Genomic DNA, 8,613 nt, shown 5'->3' on the forward strand with positions numbered 1-8,613 from the left:
TTAAATAATTTGATTGTAACATTTTAATTGGCCCAACATTATTTTTCCACTTATTAACTTTTAATTAGAAGTCAATTGTTGACCAATTAGTATGTACTGCTCGGATTAAATAATTGTTTAATTAAATATGTTTGTTTTCTAAATATTTAAAATATATAATAATCAAATTCTTTCTAGAAAGATCATTTTATTTGTATCATGTATACTAATTAATGCATACTAATTAATTTGTATTAAAATATAGAAATATAATAAATTATAACTCTAACAAAAAAATTATAATCTTTAAATGTTTAAATATATATTTTAATATTTTTATTTAATTTCTAAATACTTTTATAAAAAAATTTGAATAATAAAATTATTATGAGTCATATTCTATATTATATTATAAATACTATGTCAAAAATGTTACATAAAATATATATGTAAATATAATTTCCGGATTGATTTTTTTCTATCTAGTATATTTTTTACTTATACTTTTTCCTGTTTTGGAATAAAGATTACCTTGTGCAGCAATGCCACAAGAGTCCTAAGGTTATCATATGATAGCTACATTATCACATTTCACTGTCGCAATGGAAGTTTTAAACCTATTTTAAACGATTAAATTTGCGACCGAATCAGTTGCAATATTCTATTTACAATCAAATATATTATGAATAATATTAGAATATATTTGCGGTACTAAAATTGTATCTGTAATGACATGTAAAAGTTTGTAAAAATACATTAAAATGTTTTTTTTCTGTCTTTACAAACTGGCAATATGCGTATTATGTTTTACATAGTATATAAAATGATAAATTTAATATTTATACAATTCTAAATTTTTATTATTATAGAATGTTAGAAAATATTTTCAAATATGATAATTATCAAGAGTGAGCGTGGCATAGTAGACAGCGCATTGGTCTAGAAATGCCGGGTTTGAATCTCGATAGAATTAAAATATTTTCATACGCTTGTGTCTCCTCTCGGTCTGGCAAAGAGAATATTCTTGCCCACAGAACCTCTTCAAAAATTTGCCGCTCGAAACCGGCGTTAAAAAGTAGGTCCCATATGCCTGTGCATTATCTATATATGCGCATCACAGGCATATGAGATAGAACAGGCCCTAAAAGCCTATATAGAAAGAAGAAGAAGAAGATAATATTATTAAAAATGCATTATAGATAGAAACTATATATTATTATTGTGTTTCATTAGTAAGCGTCTATCTTTAAAATTTAAAGAATAAATATATGTGTATGTATCTTTTTATAAGGTGCTTTTTTGTACTAACATAATTTAAGTTCCTTTTTTTCTATGCTAATAAGAGTTATCAAAGTTCTTTTTTGTATTTATTATTTTGTGTACACACACGCGCGCGCGCGTGTGCGTATGTATGTGTGTGTGTGTGTGTGTGTGTGTGTGTGTGTGTGTGTGTGTGTGTGTGTGTGTGTGTGTGTGTGTGTGTGTGTGTGTGTGTGTGTGTGTGTGTGTGTGCGTGTGACAGACAGACGCGCGCGCGCGCGCGCACACACAGAGAGAGGGGAGAGAGAGAGAGAGAGAGAGAGAGAGAGAGAGAGAGAGAGAGAGAGAGAGAGAGAGAGAGAGAGAGAGAGAGATCGCTCAAGTCAATTTCTATGATCTCCAATACTTTCTCTCAGAGAAATTGACAGAAGCCTTCTTTTATTTGCTAAACTTAGGCCGTCTCGAAATTTTTCAAATTTCTGACATCCCAGAGGTTTTATCATAATGTCGACAGTCATATCCTCCATATATGTTCAATATGAATGAAATCTTCTTGGTACTTTTTTTGAACATGATGTTTTACTTCCACATACCTGGATCGCTTAGTTTTTCTCCGGATTTTTAACCAATTTAATTGCTCCGAAATTTTCTATTAGAAAAGCAGTAGTATACTTTATCTCCGTGAGTTCTTCAATAGGCGTTTCAACTAAATAAGTTCTTTGGTTCCCTCAGCGGCAGCAACGTATTCAGCTTCTGTTGAAGACCATATAACGCAGCCTTTGACTCAGCCATGATGTAGGTGTTCCTGAATGCATACTGACAATTCCCGTGAACGTCTCGTAATTATTTTTTTTAATTCTCCAACAAAATCTGAATTACTAAATATCTGAAATTTCTTGAACTCTTGAACTCTTTTTTTAGCTTACATATGAAATAGTCAATCTTCTTTTCATCTGTTCCTGCAACTAATCTATCATCCACGTTGTCATAAATGACAACGATCAATTTTCGAGTACGTATTCGTTCAACTTTTTTAATGATCAATTTTCTGATCAATACTCAACTTATTTCTTTTTGGTTCTTATGGACTGGTTTGGGTCTTTTGGATCATATTGATAATTTTATCTCCTTTGTGAAAGTATAAGAGTATAATAATAGTATAATAATAATTAAAGATAATTCATATTTATTTATAAAGTGTAATATTGATTGATTTAATCAAAGTTAGTCATTTAAAATAAAATTGATTGCCGTAAAAAGTATATTAAATATAAATGATTGCTTCCACGATACTATTTTCAATATGTGTCACAGTAGCTCATCAAACTGCTCCTCGCCCTGATGAAGTAAACTGCAATGTTCACGAAACGTTGGCATTTAATAATGTATAATGACACGGATAATACCCGTAAACATATTAACTTTTTTGTAAAAGTGATCGTACATTTCAAAATACATGTCGAAATATTAATTTAAATTTTGACATATGATTATAATAAAACTAAATTAATAATGAATTAATTAAAAAATTTTAAATCTAATGGTTTTTTATGTCAAAGAATAAATAATGCACGCGCGTTATATTGTTTCAAGTATATTACCAATTAAATTGATTTCTAACAATATTAATATTTAATAATATCTTTATAATACTGATATTAGCAAAAAATTATGTGTATACGTTATATCGTTATTTATATCAACTGAATTTTTATTTCGGTTTTAATAAATTATATATAAGTATGTTAAAACAATTTATTTGTTTGATTAATGAGTGTAATGAGTGTAATGATTATACACACACACACACACACACACACACACACACACACACACACACACACACACACACACACACACACATTTTTATTATCTTGGTGCATCTATTAATTTAGATTGAAAAATATTTTTATTTTTAATTGTTTTTATCTTAATTAATCTTTAATTACGTATTCTTTATTTCTTTCTGTTAAAAAAGTTAACTTAAATAATAATTGATAAAAAAATATTAGTAAAAAAAGTAACAGTATATGTAATATTAAAATTGGAAACGTATAATATATTATTATTCTCTTATTATAGTATAATTTGGAATGAATAAAAGAAAATTTCAAATGGATTTTAAAAAATACTTGATGTTCTTAAGTTTCACACATAAATGTATATAAAATGATAAATAATTTATATAAATTAATATAAATTATATTTTTATTATATTTAATCTTAAATATTTTGTCTCTCTTGATATTTAGTATAGACATAAAGATATGCTTGCAAGTTTATTCTAAAACATATATAATTAAAAAATAAAGTGATCATACCTCCTTAATAACTTCGCAATATAGATTATTGATGAAATCAATTGCATGACGTGTAAAATTTCGATTGCGCTTAGATCAACGCGTAACACGCTTTTTGTCGAGAAGAAAAATTTCTCTATCGGCTGTAGAGGTGGGTTTATTGGTAGATAGGTTGGTTTGCCGGCTGACTGGTTGGTATCGATGTGCAGGCTGGCAAGCAGGCTATGCTGGCTCAGCATTCTCCCTCCTCTCTCTCTCTCTCTCTCTCTCTCTCTCTCTCTCTCTCTCCTGCGTCCTCCACCACCTTTACTTCCGATTCCGACAGCCGTAGTCATAGCCTTAATCTCGCCTGCAAACCTCATCTCAAAATTTCTCCTTAAACTTAGCCTCCTTAGAAATCGCAAAAGCCACCTATAGATAATGAGTTTTAATCTGTAGATGAAAGAATCGGCGCAAGAAATTTTTTAAATTAATGTTAACTTTATTCTTACGCCGATTCTTATATACTTTACCATTAATCCTTACTTGTTACTATATAATTATCTTGGATTTAATCGTCTATTGATAGGAAAAAGTGCCAACAAAGCTTATATATATTTTAAATTTGTATACTTTAACGTTAAATATCTTTTTTATTAACCCATTAAGTAAGAAGACAGTTATTTAAATAAAATTTACTAAAACATAAAATTATACATTATATTGTCCGTTATTATGTAGCTTTATAAAAAAATTTACATAAAAATTTAGCTTGTAATAAATTTTTTATTTTTAGTTGTATATAATCTAAAAACTATTACTTTTTGTATATTATGATTGAATATAAAACAATTTTAAAAATCTATTATATGTACACAGAAAAAATATTTACTGGTATACTTAATTATAGAACAATTAAAATCATGTTTATCATGATAATAAGTTGTTTGATATCATAGAAATAAAAGAAAAAGATTGCAGGCTATAACTTTTAGAAATTTGGAATTTTTGAAATATGTTTTAATCGGATTTTGTTATACTAGAAATACGACTGTTTTTGTATCAAGGAAACCATGCTATTAGCAATTTCAATTATGCGCTTCAACGGGCATAACGAATCGCAGGGTGTACGCACGCGACTGCGTTGTAATTAATGGAAGGACCTGATGGTAGAGAATATAGTAACATACCGATTGTACTCAACTAAATTGTTTCATTTCACTTCACATCATTATGCTGATTACACTGTCAATCAATTTACATTTATTCGGCGTTACATCTATTTACTTAACAGTAATCTTACTATTAATTATTTTAAATATTACATTAAAATATAGCTAATATATTATGTTTTAAAGACATTACTTTTTGATATATTACAAATTTGTTATGTTATACGGGCGTACATGTAGAAAGAAGTAAGAAATCATTTTCTAATAAGTTTTATTCTAATTTTTTAAAGAAAAATTTACTTTTTACATTATATAAAAACTTAGGAAAAGAATATTATAGTTATAAATTTTAAAATATTTTTGCATTTTACAAGAAATTAAAAATAAATAAAAATAAATTGTTTAAAAAATTGTTATAGTTAAATAACTATATATATAATGTAAAAAATAATTATTAAACATTGAGAATAAATTTTGGTTATATGTAATATAATAATATGTATAACACATAACTATGTAATATATTTTACGCGATGATATGTTTTATATAAAACATTTATGATCGTGATACTACAATGACTTTGATACTACTTTAATTAACAATTAAAATTTTATATTTCTAAAATTTATTAAATTTACTATTTTTTTATAATAATTTACAATATATTTATATTGTAATTTTTTCATACAACGTTTTAAATATATTCTAACAAATGAGAATAATTTAAGGCACGTTTGGAAAGAGGAACGAAGAAAGGATAGTGCGGCATATGTTTCGATAGGTATAAAATATTTTATAAACTATTAATTTTTTGATAATTTTACTTTAATACTTTTACAACCAGAATAACGATAGGAGAAAATAGTATTCTATCAAATAGTGTTCTACAAAAAAATAGAATCTCTTTTGAATGTTTTGACGACTGTCATTTAACATATTTTAATAATAAATTAAAAACTACAAAAAAGTTTTCTCGAATTATTTTTAATACTTTTGAAAAGAATGTCTTGTAGCATTTTATGTGATACACCGTGTGTGTAAGGTAGGAAAATGTGCGCGTGTCTGCGTATGCCATTTATAAGAAAATATTGATAATCTCGAAATCTCGTAAAAATAAGCATAAATAGGCATTAAAAAAGTACTAGCTATTATATTTATCCTTTCAAAATGGATAACTTTTCTCTTTGATATTTTTTCATATCATCAAAAACAATAAAAATATTTCAGCGAGTGGAAAATTTGCGACACTCGTTATACTAAGAAATCGAATGGCGTGCGAATATATCGAGTGCGAACGAATAGCGAAGGCAGAACGGGAAGGAAACGGTAGACAGAGGATGTCGAATTGCAACGTCGACAAATTCCTTGCGCTCAACAAAATGGTCAAAGCTACCGTTATTCACTTATTACTATTTCGAATTTTCACTCGATGATGTCGATGATAATTCGACAATTTCTTGTCTACATCGACGAGATTCTGTTATCTTGCTATATTCGTTTAAAGCAAGGATAGATCTTAAAGCCTTACATCAAACTTTGACAACTCGCCGTACTTTTTCTTGATAAAGTGTCATTAAGAAATCTATATAATATATCATATATATATATATATATATATATATATATATATATATATATATATGATATGCCATTTTTCAAGCATTATTTTGTAATGCAAATATTACTTCATTAATTTGAAGTTTTCCTTAAAAGATAATAAGATTACTAGTAATTTATAAACAAAAAACTTTATAAACAAAAAACATTTTTTAGAGAAACAAGAAGATTTCGGAATCACATTTTATAATTTATAATTAAATTAAATCTTATAATTTTAAAGGTAATGTCAAAATTGAGAGAAAATATGATTTTTCTTGGTTTACCAAGAAACATCATCATTTGAACAGATGGTTGATTTGAATAGATTTGAATAGATGAATAGTTAGTCTAACGTTGCTTATTGTAATTGTCTATAAATGATGAAACATCCGCTTAACGTATAATCTCTAAACATCTTGACACGCCCAGCATTTTATTTTATTATTATAGAAATTATTGAAATTATGGTTATTATTTATTATTATTTACTTAATTTTTTAGAAAGAATTTTTTATATTTCTACTTTTTATTCTCAGAAGATTTCTACGTAAATATACATATTTTTCACAATATTCTTTCCATATTCTTTTCATTAAATTTTACATTAATTTATTTGAACGAAAAATAATGTTAGAAGAAAAATGCAAATTTCTATGTAAGCGGAATATTTTTGTCTTTTTAAATTGAGTAAATTTTGTGTCATACGATATTACTTTGAAAGTGGAAAACAGTCGAGATATAGAAAGGTGTATGGGGAAAGAAGGAAATTTGATATTCATGAAGCATTTTAGAGTCGTGGTACCCCAGAAATGGGTAAGAAATATAGTATGGATTGCTAAGTAGAGAAGTAGATTGGTAGAAACTTATTTAGATGCGAGTCCATGATTTGCACCCATTTCACATAATCTCTAACTCTCCCTCTCTCCCTTCCGTTCTGTCTTTTTCTTTCATAGAATTTGAACTTTCACTTAAATCGATAGAAGAATAACATCATTTCACATTAAATCTAAATTACAGCATTTGTAAGTGATACAAAATAATCACTTATTAAATCATAAAAGTCATAACAAAAAAGTAAAGATAAAAAAATGTATATATTAGAATATTATATACACTGAGAAAAAGGTTTCTTTAGATTTAACAATTCTATTTGTTTAACTTGAATTTATTTAATTTAACAACATAATTTTATATTAAACATCATTTTGTTGAATTAAGAGTTTTATTGTTTCATTGAAATGTACCATGTTGTTTAATAGAAAAAAAAACACTATTATTAACACTATTATAACACTTATTATAACATTATTCATTTAAAGGAAATAAAATTTATTTTTGAACTAAATAACAAACTTTGTTTGGTTAGATTAAATATCATTTCAAAGAAACAGATTCTTTAATATTGTTGCAGCACATAATAAAGAGTTATTAAATAAGAATTATTTTTTTCAAACAATTTAATAAATTTGATTTAATCTATTAAGTACTATAATAAGTACTTATAATAAATTTCTTTGAATCTAATAAAAATTATTAAAGAAATCATTCTCTTTATGTAATGATTTTAATCTTAGAAATAAAATATGTGGAAAAGATAAAAAAATAATTTTATTATTTCAATCATATGAATAGTTTCTTATTATAATCATACAATTATATCTGAATCGCTTTGTTTTTGCCTTTTTTATTCAATTTAAATTATTCTGAATAATGAAATTAATATTATATAGCAACATGAGTAAAATAAATAAAATAAATATAGCAATAAAATTCTGTTTTATTCCCGTATATTTCTCATATATCTCTCGCTCGTTCGTTATTTCTAATCTTTGATAATTGTAATCTTTCTTGAAACATTTACAGACAGAACTACGTACGACTGTAAACTGTTTTAATTCTTCAAGTTTTCTTTTCCTCATTTTATACTTTTATACACGTTCATGATTTTTACACATTTTTATATAACTAATGTTACATATAACATACAAAATATGTATATTATAATATATATTAGCGCGGATATATACACATGAGTATTACACAATTCAAAAGTAAACAATAACATTTTTAATTGCATTAAACGTATATGTATAACATTAACACGAATTTATTAACAAGAAAGAAAATCATGTTAAGTATATTTTAGAAATTATTTGCAATTTTAAAGTAATTTGCCTAACATTTAATCATCAAGCTTTAAATCCTAAAATCCAAGTGTGCTCTTTTCTCGATGCATAAAGATTCGAATACCCAAAGCAATATCTCGTTAACTGGGCATAATCAGCGAACCTCGACATCGGTTCCTTTATCTCCCTCACACTTC

At 26.2% G+C, this 8,613-nt stretch overlaps 1 long non-coding RNA gene across 2 annotated transcripts; it reads right to left on the minus strand.

Annotated features, from left to right (window-relative positions):
* Window positions 1–1,541: 1,541 nt before the first annotated feature.
* LOC148937685 (uncharacterized) lies at window positions 1,542–4,176 on the minus strand. Of its 2 annotated transcripts, XR_016138041.1 has the most exons (3): window positions 3,561–4,149; window positions 2,304–2,590; window positions 1,542–2,198 (listed from the first exon to the last, which is right to left on the minus strand). It is a non-coding gene; the product is annotated as an uncharacterized LOC148937685 (long non-coding RNA). The 2 variants fall into 2 exon arrangements; XR_016138040.1 differs by lacking the exon at window positions 1,542–2,198 and having other exon boundaries at window positions 3,561–4,176.
* Between the last annotated feature and the right edge of the window lie 4,437 nt (window positions 4,177–8,613).

Source organism: Pogonomyrmex barbatus, unplaced genomic scaffold (assembly GCF_055798465.1).
Source record: "Pogonomyrmex barbatus isolate J1 unplaced genomic scaffold, ASM5579846v1 scaffold11, whole genome shotgun sequence".
In the NCBI taxonomy this organism is placed as follows: Eukaryota; Metazoa; Arthropoda; class Insecta; order Hymenoptera; family Formicidae; genus Pogonomyrmex; species Pogonomyrmex barbatus.